General features: G+C 48.1%; 29 non-coding genes and 1 pseudogene across 29 annotated transcripts; all 30 read right to left on the reverse strand.

The window, feature by feature from the left end:
• Nucleotides 1-462: 462 nt before the first annotated feature.
• LOC139200736 (U2 spliceosomal RNA) lies at nt 463-653 on the reverse strand. The gene has a single exon (XR_011584280.1). It is a non-coding gene; the product is annotated as a U2 spliceosomal RNA (small nuclear RNA).
• Nucleotides 654-1,145: 492 nt separating this feature from the next.
• Nucleotides 1,146-1,336, reverse strand: LOC139200673 (U2 spliceosomal RNA). Its single transcript, XR_011584231.1, has one exon. It is a non-coding gene; the product is annotated as a U2 spliceosomal RNA (small nuclear RNA).
• Nucleotides 1,337-1,831: 495 nt separating this feature from the next.
• LOC139200688 (U2 spliceosomal RNA) lies at nt 1,832-2,022 on the reverse strand. The gene has a single exon (XR_011584244.1). It is a non-coding gene; the product is annotated as a U2 spliceosomal RNA (small nuclear RNA).
• Nucleotides 2,023-2,498: 476 nt separating this feature from the next.
• LOC139200737 (U2 spliceosomal RNA) lies at nt 2,499-2,689 on the reverse strand. Its single transcript, XR_011584281.1, has one exon. It is a non-coding gene; the product is annotated as a U2 spliceosomal RNA (small nuclear RNA).
• Nucleotides 2,690-3,181: 492 nt separating this feature from the next.
• Nucleotides 3,182-3,372, reverse strand: LOC139200738 (U2 spliceosomal RNA). The gene has a single exon (XR_011584282.1). It is a non-coding gene; the product is annotated as a U2 spliceosomal RNA (small nuclear RNA).
• Nucleotides 3,373-3,868: 496 nt separating this feature from the next.
• LOC139200739 (U2 spliceosomal RNA) lies at nt 3,869-4,059 on the reverse strand. The gene has a single exon (XR_011584283.1). It is a non-coding gene; the product is annotated as a U2 spliceosomal RNA (small nuclear RNA).
• Nucleotides 4,060-4,531: 472 nt separating this feature from the next.
• Nucleotides 4,532-4,722, reverse strand: LOC139200716 (U2 spliceosomal RNA). The gene has a single exon (XR_011584261.1). It is a non-coding gene; the product is annotated as a U2 spliceosomal RNA (small nuclear RNA).
• A 495-nt stretch (nt 4,723-5,217) lies between these two features.
• LOC139200740 (U2 spliceosomal RNA) lies at nt 5,218-5,408 on the reverse strand. The gene has a single exon (XR_011584284.1). It is a non-coding gene; the product is annotated as a U2 spliceosomal RNA (small nuclear RNA).
• A 472-nt stretch (nt 5,409-5,880) lies between these two features.
• On the reverse strand, nt 5,881-6,071 carry LOC139200674 (U2 spliceosomal RNA). Its single transcript, XR_011584232.1, has one exon. It is a non-coding gene; the product is annotated as a U2 spliceosomal RNA (small nuclear RNA).
• Nucleotides 6,072-6,566: 495 nt separating this feature from the next.
• Nucleotides 6,567-6,744, reverse strand: LOC139200693 (U2 spliceosomal RNA; annotated as a pseudogene).
• Nucleotides 6,745-7,220: 476 nt separating this feature from the next.
• On the reverse strand, nt 7,221-7,411 carry LOC139200742 (U2 spliceosomal RNA). The gene has a single exon (XR_011584286.1). It is a non-coding gene; the product is annotated as a U2 spliceosomal RNA (small nuclear RNA).
• A 492-nt stretch (nt 7,412-7,903) lies between these two features.
• Nucleotides 7,904-8,094, reverse strand: LOC139200743 (U2 spliceosomal RNA). The gene has a single exon (XR_011584287.1). It is a non-coding gene; the product is annotated as a U2 spliceosomal RNA (small nuclear RNA).
• A 495-nt stretch (nt 8,095-8,589) lies between these two features.
• Nucleotides 8,590-8,780, reverse strand: LOC139200744 (U2 spliceosomal RNA). The gene has a single exon (XR_011584288.1). It is a non-coding gene; the product is annotated as a U2 spliceosomal RNA (small nuclear RNA).
• Nucleotides 8,781-9,256: 476 nt separating this feature from the next.
• On the reverse strand, nt 9,257-9,447 carry LOC139200745 (U2 spliceosomal RNA). Its single transcript, XR_011584289.1, has one exon. It is a non-coding gene; the product is annotated as a U2 spliceosomal RNA (small nuclear RNA).
• A 492-nt stretch (nt 9,448-9,939) lies between these two features.
• Nucleotides 9,940-10,130, reverse strand: LOC139200746 (U2 spliceosomal RNA). The gene has a single exon (XR_011584290.1). It is a non-coding gene; the product is annotated as a U2 spliceosomal RNA (small nuclear RNA).
• A 495-nt stretch (nt 10,131-10,625) lies between these two features.
• LOC139200747 (U2 spliceosomal RNA) lies at nt 10,626-10,816 on the reverse strand. The gene has a single exon (XR_011584291.1). It is a non-coding gene; the product is annotated as a U2 spliceosomal RNA (small nuclear RNA).
• Nucleotides 10,817-11,312: 496 nt separating this feature from the next.
• On the reverse strand, nt 11,313-11,503 carry LOC139200748 (U2 spliceosomal RNA). Its single transcript, XR_011584292.1, has one exon. It is a non-coding gene; the product is annotated as a U2 spliceosomal RNA (small nuclear RNA).
• Nucleotides 11,504-11,975: 472 nt separating this feature from the next.
• On the reverse strand, nt 11,976-12,166 carry LOC139200749 (U2 spliceosomal RNA). The gene has a single exon (XR_011584293.1). It is a non-coding gene; the product is annotated as a U2 spliceosomal RNA (small nuclear RNA).
• Nucleotides 12,167-12,638: 472 nt separating this feature from the next.
• Nucleotides 12,639-12,829, reverse strand: LOC139200750 (U2 spliceosomal RNA). Its single transcript, XR_011584294.1, has one exon. It is a non-coding gene; the product is annotated as a U2 spliceosomal RNA (small nuclear RNA).
• A 495-nt stretch (nt 12,830-13,324) lies between these two features.
• Nucleotides 13,325-13,515, reverse strand: LOC139200751 (U2 spliceosomal RNA). The gene has a single exon (XR_011584295.1). It is a non-coding gene; the product is annotated as a U2 spliceosomal RNA (small nuclear RNA).
• A 472-nt stretch (nt 13,516-13,987) lies between these two features.
• Nucleotides 13,988-14,178, reverse strand: LOC139200753 (U2 spliceosomal RNA). The gene has a single exon (XR_011584297.1). It is a non-coding gene; the product is annotated as a U2 spliceosomal RNA (small nuclear RNA).
• Nucleotides 14,179-14,670: 492 nt separating this feature from the next.
• LOC139200691 (U2 spliceosomal RNA) lies at nt 14,671-14,861 on the reverse strand. The gene has a single exon (XR_011584247.1). It is a non-coding gene; the product is annotated as a U2 spliceosomal RNA (small nuclear RNA).
• A 495-nt stretch (nt 14,862-15,356) lies between these two features.
• Nucleotides 15,357-15,547, reverse strand: LOC139200681 (U2 spliceosomal RNA). The gene has a single exon (XR_011584238.1). It is a non-coding gene; the product is annotated as a U2 spliceosomal RNA (small nuclear RNA).
• Nucleotides 15,548-16,019: 472 nt separating this feature from the next.
• On the reverse strand, nt 16,020-16,210 carry LOC139200690 (U2 spliceosomal RNA). The gene has a single exon (XR_011584246.1). It is a non-coding gene; the product is annotated as a U2 spliceosomal RNA (small nuclear RNA).
• Nucleotides 16,211-16,705: 495 nt separating this feature from the next.
• Nucleotides 16,706-16,896, reverse strand: LOC139200754 (U2 spliceosomal RNA). Its single transcript, XR_011584298.1, has one exon. It is a non-coding gene; the product is annotated as a U2 spliceosomal RNA (small nuclear RNA).
• A 472-nt stretch (nt 16,897-17,368) lies between these two features.
• Nucleotides 17,369-17,559, reverse strand: LOC139200755 (U2 spliceosomal RNA). The gene has a single exon (XR_011584299.1). It is a non-coding gene; the product is annotated as a U2 spliceosomal RNA (small nuclear RNA).
• A 495-nt stretch (nt 17,560-18,054) lies between these two features.
• On the reverse strand, nt 18,055-18,245 carry LOC139200756 (U2 spliceosomal RNA). The gene has a single exon (XR_011584300.1). It is a non-coding gene; the product is annotated as a U2 spliceosomal RNA (small nuclear RNA).
• A 495-nt stretch (nt 18,246-18,740) lies between these two features.
• Nucleotides 18,741-18,931, reverse strand: LOC139200671 (U2 spliceosomal RNA). Its single transcript, XR_011584229.1, has one exon. It is a non-coding gene; the product is annotated as a U2 spliceosomal RNA (small nuclear RNA).
• A 472-nt stretch (nt 18,932-19,403) lies between these two features.
• Nucleotides 19,404-19,594, reverse strand: LOC139200758 (U2 spliceosomal RNA). Its single transcript, XR_011584301.1, has one exon. It is a non-coding gene; the product is annotated as a U2 spliceosomal RNA (small nuclear RNA).
• A 492-nt stretch (nt 19,595-20,086) lies between these two features.
• LOC139200675 (U2 spliceosomal RNA) lies at nt 20,087-20,277 on the reverse strand. Its single transcript, XR_011584233.1, has one exon. It is a non-coding gene; the product is annotated as a U2 spliceosomal RNA (small nuclear RNA).
• Nucleotides 20,278-20,459: the final 182 nt, after the last annotated feature.

A 20,459-nucleotide genomic window follows, 5' to 3' on the forward strand; every position in this document is an offset into this window, starting at 1 on the left:
TGTCGGGGGGAAAGCACCGGTTCTCCACACAGTTCCCATCACTGAGGGTCCCACTGTCAGTGGGGCCTTCTGATTGGTCCAGAGTCTGCAGGACTATCGTTTGGAGGAATGATAAGAGGCTACAACCCCCTCCTGGTAACTTTGGGGCAAAAGATTTGGACTTTTCAATGACTTTCCACCACTGACTGCTGGTCTCCAGCCAGAAAAAGTGTAGACGGTGAAACAAAGCACAGACAACCTCACCAAAGCAGTGTGAGGATTGAAGGAGATAAAGGGATGTTTTCATGTCGTTGTCGCAACACAGTGACAGTGAACGCAGCACACTTGACTCCACAGCTGCATGAAGACACAAAAAAAAGTCAGCAGATCAATAACTATAGGCTCATAACTTGAGGAAGACTCAAGCACAAAGCAGGAGCTCCTTTACCACTTGATAACTTAGTTGACGTTGAACACACTGGTGTGGGGTGCACCGTTCCTGGAGGTGCTGCAATACCAGGTCGATGCGTGGAGTGGACGGAGCAAGCCCCTATTCCATCTCCCTGTTCCAAAAATCAATTTAATATATGGTCCCCGGGTAGGGGACGTATCAGATATTAAACTGATAAGAACAGATACTACACTTGATCTTAGCCAAAAGGCCGAGAAGCGATAACACAAAGCTGTCGGGGGGAAAGCACCGGTTCTCCACACAGTTCCCATCCCTGAGGGTCCCACTGTCAGTGGGGCCTTCTGATTGGTCCAGAGTCTGCAGGACTATCGTTTGGAGGAATGATAAGAGGCTACAACCCCCTCCTGGTAACTTTGGGGCAAAAGATTTGGACTTTTCAATGACTTTCCACCACTGACTGCAGGTCTCCAGCCAGAAAAAGTGTAGACGGTGAAACAAAGCACAGACAACCTCACCAAAGCAGTGTGAGGATTGAAGGAGATAAAGGGATGTTTTCATGTCGTTGTCGCAACACAGTGACAGTGAACGCAGCACACTTGACTCCACAGCTGCATGAAGACACAAAAAAAAGTCAGCAGATCAATAACTCTAGGCTCATAACTTGAGGAAGACTCAAGCACAAAGCAGGAGCTCCTTTAAGAGAGCCCGCTCTTCTCTACCACTTGATAACTTAGTTGACGTTGAACACACTGGTGTGGGGTGCACCGTTCCTGGAGGTGCTGCAATACCAGGTCAATGCGTGGAGTGGACGGAGCAAGCCCCTATTCCATCTCCCTGTTCCAAAAATCAATTTAATATATGGTCCCCGGGTAGGGGACGTATCAGATATTAAACTGATAAGAACAGATACTACACTTGATCTTAGCCAAAAGGCCGAGAAGCGATAACACAAAGCTGTCGGGGGGAAAGCACCGGTTCTCCACACAGTTCCCATCCCTGAGGGTCCCACTGTCAGTGGGGCCTTCTGATTGGCCAGAGTCTGCAGGACAATCGTTTGGAGGAATGATAAGAGGCTACAACCCCCTCCTGGTAACTTTGGGGCAAAAGATTTGGACTTTTCAATGACTTTCCACCACTGACTGCAGGTCTCCAGCCAGAAAAAGTGCCGTTAGACGGTGAAACAAAGCACAGACAACCTCACCAAAGCAGTGTGAGGATTGAAGGAGATAAAGGGATGTTTTCATGTCGTTGTCGCAACACAGTGACAGTGAACGCAGCACACTTGACTCCACAGCTGCATGAAGACACAAAAAAAAGTCAGCAGATCAATAACTATAGGCTCATAACTTGAGGAAGACTCAAGCACAAAGCAGGAGCTCCTTTAAGAGAGCCCGCTCTTCTCTACCACTTGATAACTTAGTTGACGTTGAACACACTGGTGTGGGGTGCACCGTTCCTGGAGGTGCTGCAATACCAGGTCGATGCGTGGAGTGGACGGAGCAAGCCCCTATTCCATCTCCCTGTTCCAAAAATCAATTTAATATATGGTCCCCGGGTAGGGGACGTATCAGATATAAAACTGATAAGAACAGATACTACACTTGATCTTAGCCAAAAGGCCGAGAAGCGATAACACAAAGCTGTCGGGGGGAAAGCACCGGTTCTCCACACAGTTCCCATCACTGAGGGTCCCACTGTAAGTGGGGCCTTCTGATTGGTCCAGAGTCTGCAAGACTATCGTTTGGAGGAATGATAAGAGGCTACAACCCCCTCCTGGTAACTTTGGGGCAAAAGATTTGGACTTTTCAATGACTTTCCACCACTGACTGCAGGTCTCCAGCCAGAAAAAGTGCCGTTAGACGGTGAAACAAAGCACAGACAACCTCACCAAAGCAGTGTGAGGATTGAAGGAGATAAAGGGATGTTTTCATGTCGTTGTCGCAACACAGTGACAGTGAACGCAGCACACTTGACTCCACAGCTGCATGAAGACACAAAAAAAAGTCAGCAGATCAATAACTATAGGCTCATAACTTGAGGAAGACTCAAGCACAAAGCAGGAGCTCCTTTACCACTTGATAACTTAGTTGACGTTGAACACACTGGCGTGGGGTGCACCGTTCCTGGAGGTGCTGCAATACCAGGTCGATGCGTGGAGTGGACGGAGCAAGCCCCTATTCCATCTCCCTGTTCCAAAAATCAATTTAATATATGGTCCCCGGGTAGGGGACGTATCAGATATTAAACTGATAAGAACAGATACTACACTTGATCTTAGCCAAAAGGCCGAGAAGCGATAACACAAAGCTGTCGGGGGGAAAGCACCGGTTCTCCACACAGTTCCCATCCCTGAGGGTCCCACTGTCAGTGGGGCCTTCTGATTGGTCCAGAGTCTGCAGGACTATCGTTTGGAGGAATGATAAGAGGCTACAACCCCCTCCTGGTAACTTTGGGGCAAAAGATTTGGACTTTTCAATGACTTTCCACCACTGACTGCAGGTCTCCAGCCAGAAAAAGTGTAGACGGTGAAACAAAGCACAGACAACCTCACCAAAGCAGTGTGAGGATTGAAGGAGATAAAGGGATGTTTTCATGTCGTTGTCGCAACACAGTGACAGTGAACGCAGCACACTTGACTCCACAGCTGCATGAAGACACAAAAAAAAGTCAGCAGATCAATAACTATAGGCTCATAACTTGAGGAAGACTCAAGCACAAAGCAGGAGCTCCTTTAAGAGAGCCCGCTCTTCTCTACCATTTGATAACTTAGTTGACGTTGAACACACTGGTGTGGGGTGCACCGTTCCTGGAGGTGCTGCAATACCAGGTCGATGCGTGGAGTGGACGGAGCAAGCCCCTATTCCATCTCCCTGTTCCAAAAATCAATTTAATATATGGTCCCCGGGTAGGGGACGTATCAGATATTAAACTGATAAGAACAGATACTACACTTGATCTTAGCCAAAAGGCCGAGAAGCGATAACACAAAGCTGTCGGGGGGAAAGCACCGGTTCTCCACACAGTTCCCATCACTGAGGGTCCCACTGTAAGTGGGGCCTTCTGATTGGTCCAGAGTCTGCAAGACTATCGTTTGGAGGAATGATAAGAGGCTACAACCCCCTCCTGGTAACTTTGGGGCAAAAGATTTGGACTTTTCAATGACTTTCCACCACTGACTGCAGGTCTCCAGCCAGAAAAAGTGCCGTTAGACGGTGAAACAAAGCACAGACAACCTCACCAAAGCAGTGTGAGGATTGAAGGAGATAAAGGGATGTTTTCATGTCGTTGTCGCAACACAGTGACAGTGAACGCAGCACACTTGACTCCACAGCTGCATGAAGACACAAAAAAAAGTCAGCAGATCAATAACTATAGGCTCATAACTTGAGGAAGACTCAAGCACAAAGCAGGAGCTCCTTTAAGAGAGCCCGCTCTTCTCTACCACTTGATAACTTAGTTGACGTTGAACACACTGGTGTGGGGTGCACCGTTCCTGGAGGTGCTGCAATACCAGGTCGATGCGTGGAGTGGACGGAGCAAGCCCCTATTCCATCTCCCTGTTCCAAAAATCAATTTAATATATGGTCCCCGGGTAGGGGACGTATCAGATATTAAACTGATAAGAACAGATACTACACTTGATCTTAGCCAAAAGGCCGAGAAGCGATAACACAAAGCTGTCGGGGGGAAAGCACCGGTTCTCCACACAGTTCCCATCACTGAGGGTCCCACTGTCAGTGGGGCCTTCTGATTGGTCCAGAGTCTGCAGGACTATCGTTTGGAGGAATGATAAGAGGCTACAACCCCCTCCTGGTAACTTTGGGGCAAAAGATTTGGACTTTTCAATGACTTTCCACCACTGACTGCTGGTCTCCAGCCAGAAAAAGTGTAGATGGTGAAACAAAGCACAGACAACCTCACCAAAGCAGTGTGAGGATTGAAGGAGATAAAGGGATGTTTTCATGTCGTTGTCGCAACACAGTGACAGTGAACGCAGCACACTTGACTCCACAGCTGCATGAAGACACAAAAAAAAGTCAGCAGATCAATAACTATAGGCTCATAACTTGAGGAAGACTCAAGCACAAAGCAGGAGCTCCTTTACCACTTGATAACTTAGTTGACGTTGAACACACTGGTGTGGGGTGCACCGTTCCTGGAGGTGCTGCAATACCAGGTCGATGCGTGGAGTGGACGGAGCAAGCCCCTATTCCATCTCCCTGTTCCAAAAATCAATTTAATATATGGTCCCCGGATAGGGGACGTATCAGATATTAAACTGATAAGAACAGATACTACACTTGATCTTAGCCAAAAGGCCGAGAAGCGATAACACAAAGCTGTTGGGGGGAAAGCACCGGTTCTCCACACAGTTCCCATCCCTGAGGGTCCCACTGTCAGTGGGGCCTTCTGATTGGTCCAGAGTCTGCAGGACTATCGTTTGGAGGAATGATAAGAGGCTACAACCCCCTGCTGGTAACTTTGGGGCAAAAGATTTGGACTTTTCAATGACTTTCCACCACTGACTGCAGGTCTCCAGCCAGAAAAAGTGCCGTTAGACGGTGAAACAAAGCACAGACAACCTCACCAAAGCAGTGTGAGGATTGAAGGAGATAAAGGGATGTTTTCATGTCGTTGTCGCAACACAGTGACAGTGAACGCAGCACACTTGACTCCACAGCTGCATGAAGACACAAAAAAAGTCAGCAGATCAATAACTATAGGCTCATAACTTGAGGAAGACTCAAGCACAAAGCAGGAGCTCCTTTAAGAGAGCCCGCTCTTCTCTACCACTTGATAACTTAGTTGACGTTGAACACACTGGTGTGGGGTGCACCGTTCCTGGAGGTGCTGCAATACCAGGTCGATGCGTGGAGTGGACGGAGCAAGCCCCTATTCCATCTCCCTGTTCCAAAAATCAATTTAATATATGGTCCCCGGGTAGGGGACGTATCAGATATTAAACTGATAAGAACAGATACTACACTTGATCTTAGCCAAAAGGCCGAGAAGCGATAACACAAAGCTGTCGGGGGGAAAGCACCGGTTCTCCACACAGTTCCCATCACTGAGGGTCCCACTGTCAGTGGGGCCTTCTGATTGGTCCAGAGTCTGCAGGACTATCGTTTGGAGGAATGATAAGAGGCTACAACCCCCTCCTGGTAACTTTGGGGCAAAAGATTTGGACTTTTCAATGACTTTCCACCACTGACTGCTGGTCTCCAGCCAGAAAAAGTGTAGACGGTGAAACAAAGCACAGACAACCTCACCAAAGCAGTGTGAGGATTGAAGGAGATAAAGGGATGTTTTCATGTCGTTGTCGCAACACAGTGACAGTGAACGCAGCACACTTGACTCCACAGCTGCATGAAGACACAAAAAAAAGTCAGCAGATCAATAACTATAGGCTCATAACTTGAGGAAGACTCAAGCACAAAGCAGGAGCTCCTTTACCACTTGATAACTTAGTTGACGTTGAACACACTGGTGTGGGGTGCACCGTTCCTGGAGGTGCTGCAATACCAGGTCAATGCGTGGAGTGGACGGAGCAAGCCCCTATTCCATCTCCCTGTTCCAAAAATCAATTTAATATATGGTCCCCGGGTAGGGGACGTATCAGATATTAAACTGATAAGAACAGATACTACACTTGATCTTAGCCAAAAGGCCGAGAAGCGATAACACAAAGCTGTCGGGGGGAAAGCACCGGTTCTCCACACAGTTCCCATCCCTGAGGGTCCCACTGTCAGTGGGGCCTTCTGATTGGCCAGAGTCTGCAGGACAATCGTTTGGAGGAATGATAAGAGGCTACAACCCCCTCCTGGTAACTTTGGGGCAAAAGATTTGGACTTTTCAATGACTTTCCACCACTGACTGCAGGTCTCCAGCCAGAAAAAGTGCCGTTAGACGGTGAAACAAAGCACAGACAACCTCACCAAAGCAGTGTGAGGATTGAAGGAGATAAAGGGATGTTTTCATGTCGTTGTCGCAACACAGTGACAGTGAACGCAGCACACTTGACTCCACAGCTGCATGAAGACACAAAAAAAAGTCAGCAGATCAATAACTATAGGCTCATAACTTGAGGAAGACTCAAGCACAAAGCAGGAGCTCCTTTAAGAGAGCCCGCTCTTCTCTACCATTTGATAACTTAGTTGACGTTGAACACACTGGTGTGGGGTGCACCGTTCCTGGAGGTGCTGCAATACCAGGTCGATGCGTGGAGTGGACGGAGCAAGCCCCTATTCCATAAATCAATTTAATATATGGTCCCCGGGTAGGGGACGTATCAGATATTAAACTGATAAGAACAGATACTACACTTGATCTTAGCCAAAAGGCCGAGAAGCGATAACACAAAGCTGTCGGGGGGAAAGCACCGGTTCTCCACACAGTTCCCATCACTGAGGGTCCCACTGTAAGTGGGGCCTTCTGATTGGTCCAGAGTCTGCAAGACTATCGTTTGGAGGAATGATAAGAGGCTACAACCCCCTCCTGGTAACTTTGGGGCAAAAGATTTGGACTTTTCAATGACTTTCCACCACTGACTGCAGGTCTCCAGCCAGAAAAAGTGCCGTTAGACGGTGAAACAAAGCACAGACAACCTCACCAAAGCAGTGTGAGGATTGAAGGAGATAAAGGGATGTTTTCATGTCGTTGTCGCAACACAGTGACAGTGACCGCAGCACACTTGACTCCACAGCTGCATGAAGACACAAAAAAAAGTCAGCAGATCAATAACTATAGGCTCATAACTTGAGGAAGACTCAAGCACAAAGCAGGAGCTCCTTTACCACTTGATAACTTAGTTGACGTTGAACACACTGGCGTGGGGTGCACCGTTCCTGGAGGTGCTGCAATACCAGGTCGATGCGTGGAGTGGACGGAGCAAGCCCCTATTCCATCTCCCTGTTCCAAAAATCAATTTAATATATGGTCCCCGGGTAGGGGACGTATCAGATATTAAACTGATAAGAACAGATACTACACTTGATCTTAGCCAAAAGGCCGAGAAGCGATAACACAAAGCTGTCGGGGGGAAAGCACCGGTTCTCCACACAGTTCCCATCCCTGAGGGTCCCACTGTCAGTGGGGCCTTCTGATTGGTCCAGAGTCTGCAGGACTATCGTTTGGAGGAATGATAAGAGGCTACAACCCCCTCCTGGTAACTTTGGGGCAAAAGATTTGGACTTTTCAATGACTTTCCACCACTGACTGCAGGTCTCCAGCCAGAAAAAGTGTAGACGGTGAAACAAAGCACAGACAACCTCACCAAAGCAGTGTGAGGATTGAAGGAGATAAAGGGATGTTTTCATGTCGTTGTCGCAACACAGTGACAGTGAACGCAGCACACTTGACTCCACAGCTGCATGAAGACACAAAAAAAAGTCAGCAGATCAATAACTATAGGCTCATAACTTGAGGAAGACTCAAGCACAAAGCAGGAGCTCCTTTAAGAGAGCCCGCTCTTCTCTACCACTTGATAACTTAGTTGACGTTGAACACACTGGTGTGGGGTGCACCGTTCCTGGAGGTGCTGCAATACCAGGTCGATGCGTGGAGTGGACGGAGCAAGCCCCTATTCCATCTCCCTGTTCCAAAAATCAATTTAATATATGGTCCCCGGGTAGGGGACGTATCAGATATTAAACTGATAAGAACAGATACTACACTTGATCTTAGCCAAAAGGCCGAGAAGCGATAACACAAAGCTGTCGGGGGGAAAGCACCGGTTCTCCACACAGTTCCCATCCCTGAGGGTCCCACTGTCAGTGGGGCCTTCTGATTGGCCAGAGTCTGCAGGACAATCGTTTGGAGGAATGATAAGAGGCTACAACCCCCTCCTGGTAACTTTGGGGCAAAAGATTTGGACTTTTCAATGACTTTCCACCACTGACTGCAGGTCTCCAGCCAGAAAAAGTGCCGTTAGACGGTGAAACAAAGCACAGACAACCTCACCAAAGCAGTGTGAGGATTGAAGGAGATAAAGGGATGTTTTCATGTCGTTGTCGCAACACAGTGACAGTGAACGCAGCACACTTGACTCCACAGCTGCATGAAGACACAAAAAAAAGTCAGCAGATCAATAACTATAGGCTCATAACTTGAGGAAGACTCAAGCACAAAGCAGGAGCTCCTTTAAGAGAGCCCGCTCTTCTCTACCACTTGATAACTTAGTTGACGTTGAACACACTGGTGTGGGGTGCACCGTTCCTGGAGGTGCTGCAATACCAGGTCGATGCGTGGAGTGGACGGAGCAAGCCCCTATTCCATCTCCCTGTTCCAAAAATCAATTTAATATATGGTCCCCGGGTAGGGGACGTATCAGATATTAAACTGATAAGAACAGATACTACACTTGATCTTAGCCAAAAGGCCGAGAAGCGATAACACAAAGCTGTCGGGGGGAAAGCACCGGTTCTCCACACAGTTCCCATCACTGAGGGTCCCACTGTCAGTGGGGCCTTCTGATTGGTCCAGAGTCTGCAGGACTATCGTTTGGAGGAATGATAAGAGGCTACAACCCCCTCCTGGTAACTTTGGGGCAAAAGATTTGGACTTTTCAATGACTTTCCACCACTGACTGCTGGTCTCCAGCCAGAAAAAGTGCCGTTAGACGGTGAAACAAAGCACAGACAACCTCACCAAAGCAGTGTGAGGATTGAAGGAGATAAAGGGATCTTTTCATGTCGTTGTCGCAACACAGTGACAGTGAACACAGCACACTTGACTCCACAGCTGCATGAAGACACAAAAAAAAGTCAGCAGATCAATAACTATAGGCTCATAACTTGAGGAAGACTCAAGCACAAAGCAGGAGCTCCTTTACCACTTGATAACTTAGTTGACGTTGAACACACTGGCGTGGGGTGCACCGTTCCTGGAGGTGCTGCAATACCAGGTCGATGCGTGGAGTGGACGGAGCAAGCCCCTATTCCATCTCCCTGTTCCAAAAATCAATTTAATATATGGTCCCCGGGTAGGGGACGTATCAGATATTAAACTGATAAGAACAGATACTACACTTGATCTTAGCCAAAAGGCCGAGAAGCGATAACACAAAGCTGTCGGGGGGAAAGCACCGGTTCTCCACACAGTTCCCATCCCTGAGGGTCCCACTGTCAGTGGGGCCTTCTGATTGGTCCAGAGTCTGCAGGACTATCGTTTGGAGGAATGATAAGAGGCTACAACCCCCTCCTGGTAACTTTGGGGCAAAAGATTTGGACTTTTCAATGACTTTCCACCACTGACTGCAGGTCTCCAGCCAGAAAAAGTGTAGACGGTGAAACAAAGCACAGACAACCTCACCAAAGCAGTGTGAGGATTGAAGGAGATAAAGGGATGTTTTCATGTCGTTGTCGCAACACAGTGACAGTGAACGCAGCACACTTGACTCCACAGCTGCATGAAGACACAAAAAAAAGTCAGCAGATCAATAACTATAGGCTCATAACTTGAGGAAGACTCAAGCACAAAGCAGGAGCTCCTTTAAGAGAGCCCGCTCTTCTCTACCACTTGATAACTTAGTTGACGTTGAACACACTGGTGTGGGGTGCACCGTTCCTGGAGGTGCTGCAATACCAGGTCGATGCGTGGAGTGGACGGAGCAAGCCCCTATTCCATCTCCCTGTTCCAAAAATCAATTTAATATATGGTCCCCGGGTAGGGGACGTATCAGATATTAAACTGATAAGAACAGATACTACACTTGATCTTAGCCAAAAGGCCGAGAAGCGATAACACAAAGCTGTCGGGGGGAAAGCACCGGTTCTCCACACAGTTCCCATCCCTGAGGGTCCCACTGTCAGTGGGGCCTTCTGATTGGCCAGAGTCTGCAGGACAATCGTTTGGAGGAATGATAAGAGGCTACAACCCCCTCCTGGTAACTTTGGGGCAAAAGATTTGGACTTTTCAATGACTTTCCACCACTGACTGCAGGTCTCCAGCCAGAAAAAGTGCCGTTAGACGGTGAAACAAAGCACAGACAACCTCACCAAAGCAGTGTGAGGATTGAAGGAGATAAAGGGATGTTTTCATGTCGTTGTCGCAACACAGTGACAGTGAACGCAGCACACTTGACTCCACAGCTGCATGAAGACACAAAAAAAAGTCAGCAGATCAATAACTATAGGCTCATAACTTGAGGAAGACTCAAGCACAAAGCAGGAGCTCCTTTAAGAGAGCCCGCTCTTCTCTACCACTTGATAACTTAGTTGACGTTGAACACACTGGTGTGGGGTGCACCGTTCCTGGAGGTGCTGCAATACCAGGTCGATGCGTGGAGTGGACGGAGCAAGCCCCTATTCCATCTCCCTGTTCCAAAAATCAATTTAATATATGGTCCCCGGGTAGGGGACGTATCAGATATTAAACTGATAAGAACAGATACTACACTTGATCTTAGCCAAAAGGCCGAGAAGCGATAACACAAAGCTGTCGGGGGGAAAGCACCGGTTCTCCACACAGTTCCCATCACTGAGGGTCCCACTGTAAGTGGGGCCTTCTGATTGGTCCAGAGTCTGCAAGACTATCGTTTGGAGGAATGATAAGAGGCTACAACCCCCTCCTGGTAACTTTGGGGCAAAAGATTTGGACTTTTCAATGACTTTCCACCACTGACTGCAGGTCTCCAGCCAGAAAAAGTGCCGTTAGACGGTGAAACAAAGCACAGACAACCTCACCAAAGCAGTGTGAGGATTGAAGGAGATAAAGGGATGTTTTCATGTCGTTGTCGCAACACAGTGACAGTGAACGCAGCACACTTGACTCCACAGCTGCATGAAGACACAAAAAAAAGTCAGCAGATCAATAACTATAGGCTCATAACTTGAGGAAGACTCAAGCACAAAGCAGGAGCTCCTTTAAGAGAGCCCGCTCTTCTCTACCACTTGATAACTTAGTTGACGTTGAACACACTGGTGTGGGGTGCACCGTTCCTGGAGGTGCTGCAATACCAGGTCGATGCGTGGAGTGGACGGAGCAAGCCCCTATTCCATCTCCCTGTTCCAAAAATCAATTTAATATATGGTCCCCGGGTAGGGGACGTATCAGATATTAAACTGATAAGAACAGATACTACACTTGATCTTAGCCAAAAGGCCGAGAAGCGATAACACAAAGCTGTCGGGGGGAAAGCACCGGTTCTCCACACAGTTCCCATCCCTGAGGGTCCCACTGTCAGTGGGGCCTTCTGATTGGTCCAGAGTCTGCAGGACTATCGTTTGGAGGAATGATAAGAGGCTACAACCCCCTCCTGGTAACTTTGGGGCAAAAGATTTGGACTTTTCAATGACTTTCCACCACTGACTGCAGGTCTCCAGCCAGAAAAAGTGTAGACGGTGAAACAAAGCACAGACAACCTCACCAAAGCAGTGTGAGGATTGAAGGAGATAAAGGGATGTTTTCATGTCGTTGTCGCAACACAGTGACAGTGAACGCAGCACACTTGACTCCACAGCTGCATGAAGACACAAAAAAAAGTCAGCAGATCAATAACTATAGGCTCATAACTTGAGGAAGACTCAAGCACAAAGCAGGAGCTCCTTTACCACTTGATAACTTAGTTGACGTTGAACACACTGGTGTGGGGTGCACCGTTCCTGGAGGTGCTGCAATACCAGGTCGATGCGTGGAGTGGACGGAGCAAGCCCCTATTCCATCTCCCTGTTCCAAAAATCAATTTAATATATGGTCCCCGGGTAGGGGACGTATCAGATATTAAACTGATAAGAACAGATACTACACTTGATCTTAGCCAAAAGGCCGAGAAGCGATAACACAAAGCTGTCGGGGGGAAAGCACCGGTTCTCCACACAGTTCCCATCACTGAGGGTCCCACTGTCAGTGGGGCCTTCTGATTGGTCCAGAGTCTGCAGGACTATCGTTTGGAGGAATGATAAGAGGCTACAACCCCCTCCTGGTAACTTTGGGGCAAAAGATTTGGACTTTTCAATGACTTTCCACCACTGACTGCTGGTCTCCAGCCAGAAAAAGTGTAGATGGTGAAACAAAGCACAGACAACCTCACCAAAGCAGTGTGAGGATTGAAGGAGATAAAGGGATGTTTTCATGTCGTTGTCGCAACACAGTGACAGTGAACGCAGCACACTTGACTCCACAGCTGCATGAAGACACAAAAAAAAGTCAGCAGATCAATAACTATAGGCTCATAACTTGAGGAAGACTCAAGCACAAAGCAGGAGCTCCTTTACCACTTGATAACTTAGTTGACGTTGAACACACTGGTGTGGGGTGCACCGTTCCTGGAGGTGCTGCAATACCAGGTCGATGCGTGGAGTGGACGGAGCAAGCCCCTATTCCATCTCCCTGTTCCAAAAATCAATTTAATATATGGTCCCCGGGTAGGGGACGTATCAGATATTAAACTGATAAGAACAGATACTACACTTGATCTTAGCCAAAAGGCCGAGAAGCGATAACACAAAGCTGTTGGGGGGAAAGCACCGGTTCTCCACACAGTTCCCATCCCTGAGGGTCCCACTGTCAGTGGGGCCTTCTGATTGGTCCAGAGTCTGCAGGACTATCGTTTGGAGGAATGATAAGAGGCTACAACCCCCTGCTGGTAACTTTGGGGCAAAAGATTTGGACTTTTCAATGACTTTCCACCACTGACTGCAGGTCTCCAGCCAGAAAAAGTGCCGTTAGACGGTGAAACAAAGCACAGACAACCTCACCAAAGCAGTGTGAGGATTGAAGGAGATAAAGGGATGTTTTCATGTCGTTGTCGCAACACAGTGACAGTGAACGCAGCACACTTGACTCCACAGCTGCATGAAGACACAAAAAAAGTCAGCAGATCAATAACTATAGGCTCATAACTTGAGGAAGACTCAAGCACAAAGCAGGAGCTCCTTTAAGAGAGCCCGCTCTTCTCTACCACTTGATAACTTAGTTGACGTTGAACACACTGGTGTGGGGTGCACCGTTCCTGGAGGTGCTGCAATACCAGGTCGATGCGTGGAGTGGACGGAGCAAGCCCCTATTCCATCTCCCTGTTCCAAAAATCAATTTAATATATGGTCCCCGGGTAGGGGACGTATCAGATATTAAACTGATAAGAACAGATACTACACTTGATCTTAGCCAAAAGGCCGAGAAGCGATAACACAAAGCTGTCGGGGGGAAAGCACCGGTTCTCCACACAGTTCCCATCACTGAGGGTCCCACTGTCAGTGGGGCCTTCTGATTGGTCCAGAGTCTGCAGGACTATCGTTTGGAGGAATGATAAGAGGCTACAACCCCCTCCTGGTAACTTTGGGGCAAAAGATTTGGACTTTTCAATGACTTTCCACCACTGACTGCTGGTCTCCAGCCAGAAAAAGTGTAGACGGTGAAACAAAGCACAGACAACCTCACCAAAGCAGTGTGAGGATTGAAGGAGATAAAGGGATGTTTTCATGTCGTTGTCGCAACACAGTGACAGTGAACGCAGCACACTTGACTCCACAGCTGCATGAAGACACAAAAAAAAGTCAGCAGATCAATAACTATAGGCTCATAACTTGAGGAAGACTCAAGCACAAAGCAGGAGCTCCTTTACCACTTGATAACTTAGTTGACGTTGAACACACTGGTGTGGGGTGCACCGTTCCTGGAGGTGCTGCAATACCAGGTCGATGCGTGGAGTGGACGGAGCAAGCCCCTATTCCATCTCCCTGTTCCAAAAATCAATTTAATATATGGTCCCCGGGTAGGGGACGTATCAGATATTAAACTGATAAGAACAGATACTACACTTGATCTTAGCCAAAAGGCCGAGAAGCGATAACACAAAGCTGTCGGGGGGAAAGCACCGGTTCTCCACACAGTTCCCATCCCTGAGGGTCCCACTGTCAGTGGGGCCTTCTGATTGGTCCAGAGTCTGCAGGACTATCGTTTGGAGGAATGATAAGAGGCTACAACCCCCTCCTGGTAACTTTGGGGCAAAAGATTTGGACTTTTCAATGACTTTCCACCACTGACTGCAGGTCTCCAGCCAGAAAAAGTGTAGACGGTGAAACAAAGCACAGACAACCTCACCAAAGCAGTGTGAGGATTGAAGGAGATAAAGGGATGTTTTCATGTCGTTGTCGCAACACAGTGACAGTGAACGCAGCACACTTGACTCCACAGCTGCATGAAGACACAAAAAAAAGTCAGCAGATCAATAACTATAGGCTCATAACTTGAGGAAGACTCAAGCACAAAGCAGGAGCTCCTTTAAGAGAGCCCGCTCTTCTCTACCACTTGATAACTTAGTTGACGTTGAACACACTGGTGTGGGGTGCACCGTTCCTGGAGGTGCTGCAATACCAGGTCAATGCGTGGAGTGGACGGAGCAAGCCCCTATTCCATCTCCCTGTTCCAAAAATCAATTTAATATATGGTCCCCGGGTAGGGGACGTATCAGATAGTAAACTGATAAGAACAGATACTACACTTGATCTTAGCCAAAAGGCCGAGAAGCGATAACACAAAGCTGTCGGGGGGAAAGCACCGGTTCTCCACACAGTTCCCATCCCTGAGGGTCCCACTGTCAGTGGGGCCTTCTGATTGGCCAGAGTCTGCAGGACAATCGTTTGGAGGAATGATAAGAGGCTACAACCCCCTCCTGGTAACTTTGGGGCAAAAGATTTGGACTTTTCAATGACTTTCCACCACTGACTGCAGGTCTCCAGCCAGAAAAAGTGCCGTTAGACGGTGAAACAAAGCACAGACAACCTCACCAAAGCAGTGTGAGGATTGAAGGAGATAAAGGGATGTTTTCATGTCGTTGTCGCAACACAGTGACAGTGAACGCAGCACACTTGACTCCACAGCTGCATGAAGACACAAAAAAAAGTCAGCAGATCAATAACTATAGGCTCATAACTTGAGGAAGACTCAAGCACAAAGCAGGAGCTCCTTTAAGAGAGCCCGCTCTTCTCTACCACTTGATAACTTAGTTGACGTTGAACACACTGGTGTGGGGTGCACCGTTCCTGGAGGTGCTGCAATACCAGGTCGATGCGTGGAGTGGACGGAGCAAGCCCCTATTCCATCTCCCTGTTCCAAAAACCAATTTAATATATGGTCCCCAGGTAGGGGACGTATCAGATATTAAACTGATAAGAACAGATACTACACTTGATCTTAGCCAAAAGGCCGAGAAGCGATAACACAAAGCTGTCGGGGGGAAAGCACCGGTTCTCCACACAGTTCCCATCACTGAGGGTCCCACTGTCAGTGGGGCCTTCTGATTGGTCCAGAGTCTGCAGGACTATCGTTTGGAGGAATGATAAGAGGCTACAACCCCCTCCTGGTAACTTTGGGGCAAAAGATTTGGACTTTTCAATGACTTTCCACCACTGACTGCTGGTCTCCAGCCAGAAAAAGTGTAGATGGTGAAACAAAGCACAGACAACCTCACCAAAGCAGTGTGAGGATTGAAGGAGATAAAGGGATGTTTTCATGTCGTTGTCGCAACACAGTGACAGTGAACGCAGCACACTTGACTCCACAGCTGCATGAAGACACAAAAAAAAGTCAGCAGATCAATAACTATAGGCTCATAACTTGAGGAAGACTCAAGCACAAAGCAGGAGCTCCTTTACCACTTGATAACTTAGTTGACGTTGAACACACTGGTGTGGGGTGCACCGTTCCTGGAGGTGCTGCAATACCAGGTCGATGCGTGGAGTGGACGGAGCAAGCCCCTATTCCATCTCCCTGTTCCAAAAATCAATTTAATATATGGTCACCGGGTAGGGGACGTATCAGATATTAAACTGATAAGAACAGATACTACACTTGATCTTAGCCAAAAGGCCGAGAAGCGATAACACAAAGCTGTCGGGGGGAAAGCACCGGTTCTCCACACAGTTCCCATCCCTGAGGGTCCCACTGTCAGTGGGGCCTTCTGATTGGTCCAGAGTCTGCAGGACTATCGTTTGGAGGAATGATAAGAGGCTACAACCCCCTGCTGGTAACTTTGGGGCAAAAGATTTGGACTTTTCAATGACTTTCCACCACTGACTGCAGGTCTCCAGCCAGAAAAAGTGCCGTTAGACGGTGAAACAAAGCACAGACAACCTCACCAAAGCAGTGTGAGGATTGAAGGAGATAAAGGGATGTTTTCATGTCGTTGTCGCAACACAGTGACAGTGAACGCAGCACACTTGACTCCACAGCTGCATGAAGACACAAAAAAAGTCAGCAGATCAATAACTATAGGCTCATAACTTGAGGAAGACTCAAGCACAAAGCAGGAGCTCCTTTAAGAGAGCCCGCTCTTCTCTACCACTTGATAACTTAGTTGACGTTGAACACACTAGTGTGGGGTGCACCGTTCCTGGAGGTGCTGCAATACCAGGTCGATGCGTGGAGTGGACGGAGCAAGCCCCTATTCCATCTCCCTGTTCCAAAAATCAATTTAATATATGGTCCCCGGGTAGGGGACGTATCAGATATTAAACTGATAAGAACAGATACTACACTTGATCTTAGCCAAAAGGCCGAGAAGCGATAACACAAAGCTGTCGGGGGGAAAGCACCGGTTCTCCACACAGTTCCCATCACTGAGGGTCCCACTGTCAGTGGGGCCTTCTGATTGGTCCAGAGTCTGCAGGACTATCGTTTGGAGGAATGATAAGAGGCTACAACCCCCTCCTGGTAACTTTGGGGCAAAAGATTTGGACTTTTCAATGACTTTCCACCACTGACTGCTGGTCTCCAGCCAGAAAAAGTGTAGATGGTGAAACAAAGCACAGACAACCTCACCAAAGCAGTGTGAGGATTGAAGGAGATAAAGGGATGTTTTCATGTCGTTGTCGCAACACAGTGACAGTGAACGCAGCACACTTGACTCCACAGCTGCATGAAGACACAAAAAAAAGTCAGCAGATCAATAACTATAGGCTCATAACTTGAGGAAGACTCAAGCACAAAGCAGGAGCTCCTTTACCACTTGATAACTTAGTTGACGTTGAACACACTGGTGTGGGGTGCACCGTTCCTGGAGGTGCTGCAATACCAGGTCGATGCGTGGAGTGGACGGAGCAAGCCCCTATTCCATCTCCCTGTTCCAAAAATCAATTTAATATATGGTCCCCGGGTAGGGGACGTATCAGATATTAAACTGATAAGAACAGATACTACACTTGATCTTAGCCAAAAGGCCGAGAAGCGATAACACAAAGCTGTTGGGGGGAAAGCACCGGTTCTCCACACAGTTCCCATCCCTGAGGGTCCCACTGTCAGTGGGGCCTTCTGATTGGTCCAGAGTCTGCAGGACTATCGTTTGGAGGAATGATAAGAGGCTACAACCCCCTGCTGGTAACTTTGGGGCAAAAGATTTGGACTTTTCAATGACTTTCCACCACTGACTGCAGGTCTCCAGCCAGAAAAAGTGCCGTTAGACGGTGAAACAAAGCACAGACAACCTCACCAAAGCAGTGTGAGGATTGAAGGAGATAAAGGGATGTTTTCATGTCGTTGTCGCAACACAGTGACAGTGAACGCAGCACACTTGACTCCACAGCTGCATGAAGACACAAAAAAAGTCAGCAGATCAATAACTATAGGCTCATAACTTGAGGAAGACTCAAGCACAAAGCAGGAGCTCCTTTAAGAGAGCCCGCTCTTCTCTACCACTTGATAACTTAGTTGACGTTGAACACACTGGTGTGGGGTGCACCGTTCCTGGAGGTGCTGCAATACCAGGTCGATGCGTGGAGTGGACGGAGCAAGCCCCTATTCCATCTCCCTGTTCCAAAAATCAATTTAATATATGGTCCCCGGGTAGGGGACGTATCAGATATTAAACTGATAAGAACAGATACTACACTTGATCTTAGCCAAAAGGCCGAGAAGCGATAACACAAAGCTGTCGGGGGGAAAGCACCGGTTCTCCACACAGTTCCCATCCCTGAGGGTCCCACTGTCAGTGGGGCCTTCTGATTGGTCCAGAGTCTGCAGGACTATCGTTTGGAGGAATGATAAGAGGCTACAACCCCCTGCTGGTAACTTTGGGGCAAAAGATTTGGACTTTTCAATGACTTTCCACCACTGACTGCAGGTCTCCAGCCAGAAAAAGTGCCGTTAGACGGTGAAACAAAGCACAGACAACCTCACCAAAGCAGTGTGAGGATTGAAGGAGATAAAGGGATGTTTTCATGTCGTTGTCGCAACACAGTGACAGTGAACGCAGCACACTTGACTCCACAGCTGCATGAAGACACAAAAAAAGTCAGCAGATCAATAACTATAGGCTCATAACTTGAGGAAGACTCAAGCACAAAGCAGGAGCTCCTTTAAGAGAGCCCGCTCTTCTCTACCACTTGATAACTTAGTTGACGTTGAACACACTGGTGTGGTGTGCACCGTTCCTGGAGGTGCTGCAATACCAGGTCGATGCGTGGAGTGGACGGAGCAAGCCCCTATTCCATCTCCCTGTTCCAAAAATCAATTTAATATATGGTCCCCGGGTAGGGGACGTATCAGATATTAAACTGATAAGAACAGATACTACACTTGATCTTAGCCAAAAGGCCGAGAAGCGATAACACAAAGCTGTCGGGGGGAAAGCACCGGTTCTCCACACAGTTCCCATCACTGAGGGTCCCACTGTCAGTGGGGCCTTCTGATTGGTCCAGAGTCTGCAAAACTATCGTTTGGAGGAATGATAAGAGGCTACAACCCCCTCCTGGTAACTTTGGGGCAAAAGATTTGGACTTTTCAATGACTTTCCACCACTGACTGCTGGTCTCCAGCCAGAAAAAGTGTAGACGGTGAAACAAAGCACAGACAACCTCACCAAAGCAGTGTGAGGATTGAAGGAGATAAAGGGATGTTTTCATGTCGTTGTCGCAACACAGTGACAGTGAACGCAGCACACTTGACTCCACAGCTGCATGAAGACACAAAAAAAAGTCAGCAGATCAATAACTATAGGCTCATAACTTGAGGAAGACTCAAGCACAAAGCAGGAGCTCCTTTACCACTTGATAACTTAGTTGACGTTGAACACACTGGTGTGGGGTGCACCGTTCCTGGAGGTGCTGCAATACCAGGTCGATGCGTGGAGTGGACGGAGCAAGCCCCTATTCCATCTCCCTGTTCCAAAAATCAATTTAATATATGGTCCCCGGGTAGGGGACGTATCAGATATTAAACTGATAAGAACAGATACTACACTTGATCTTAGCCAAAAGGCCGAGAAGCGATAACACAAAGCTGTCGGGGGGAAAGCACCGGTTCTCCACACAGTTCCCATCCCTGAGGGTCCCACTGTCAGTGGGGCCTTCTGATTGGTCCAGAGTCTGCAGGACTATCGTTTGGAGGAATGATAAGAGGCTACAACCCCCTCCTGGTAACTTTGGGGCAAAAGATTTGGACTTTTCAATGACTTTCCACCACTGACTGCAGGTCTCCAGCCAGAAAAAGTGTAGACGGTGAAACAAAGCACAGACAACCTCACCAAAGCAGTGTGAGGATTGAAGGAGATAAAGGGATGTTTTCATGTCGTTGTCGCAACACAGTGACAGTGAACGCAGCACACTTGACTCCACAGCTGCATGAAGACACAAAAAAAAGTCAGCAGATCAATAACTATAGGCTCATAACTTGAGGAAGACTCAAGCACAAAGCAGGAGCTCCTTTAAGAGAGCCCGCTCTTCTCTACCACTTGATAACTTAGTTGACGTTGAACACACTGGTGTGGGGTGCACCGTTCCTGGAGGTGCTGCAATACCAGGTCAATGCGTGGAGTGGACGGAGCAAGCCCCTATTCCATCTCCCTGTTCCAAAAATCAATTTAATATATGGTCCCCGGGTAGGGGACGTATCAGATATTAAACTGATAAGAACAGATACTACACTTGATCTTAGCCAAAAGGCCGAGAAGCGATAACACAAAGCTGTCGGGGGGAAAGCACCGGTTCTCCACACAGTTCCCATCCCTGAGGGTCCCACTGTCAGTGGGGCCTTCTGATTGGCCAGAGTCTGCAGGACAATCGTTTGGAGGAATGATAAGAGGCTACAACCCCCTCCTGGTAACTTTGGGGCAAAAGATTTGGACTTTTCAATGACT

Source organism: Pempheris klunzingeri, chromosome 4 (genome assembly GCF_042242105.1).
Source record: "Pempheris klunzingeri isolate RE-2024b chromosome 4, fPemKlu1.hap1, whole genome shotgun sequence".
In the NCBI taxonomy this organism is placed as follows: domain Eukaryota; kingdom Metazoa; phylum Chordata; class Actinopteri; order Acropomatiformes; family Pempheridae; genus Pempheris; species Pempheris klunzingeri.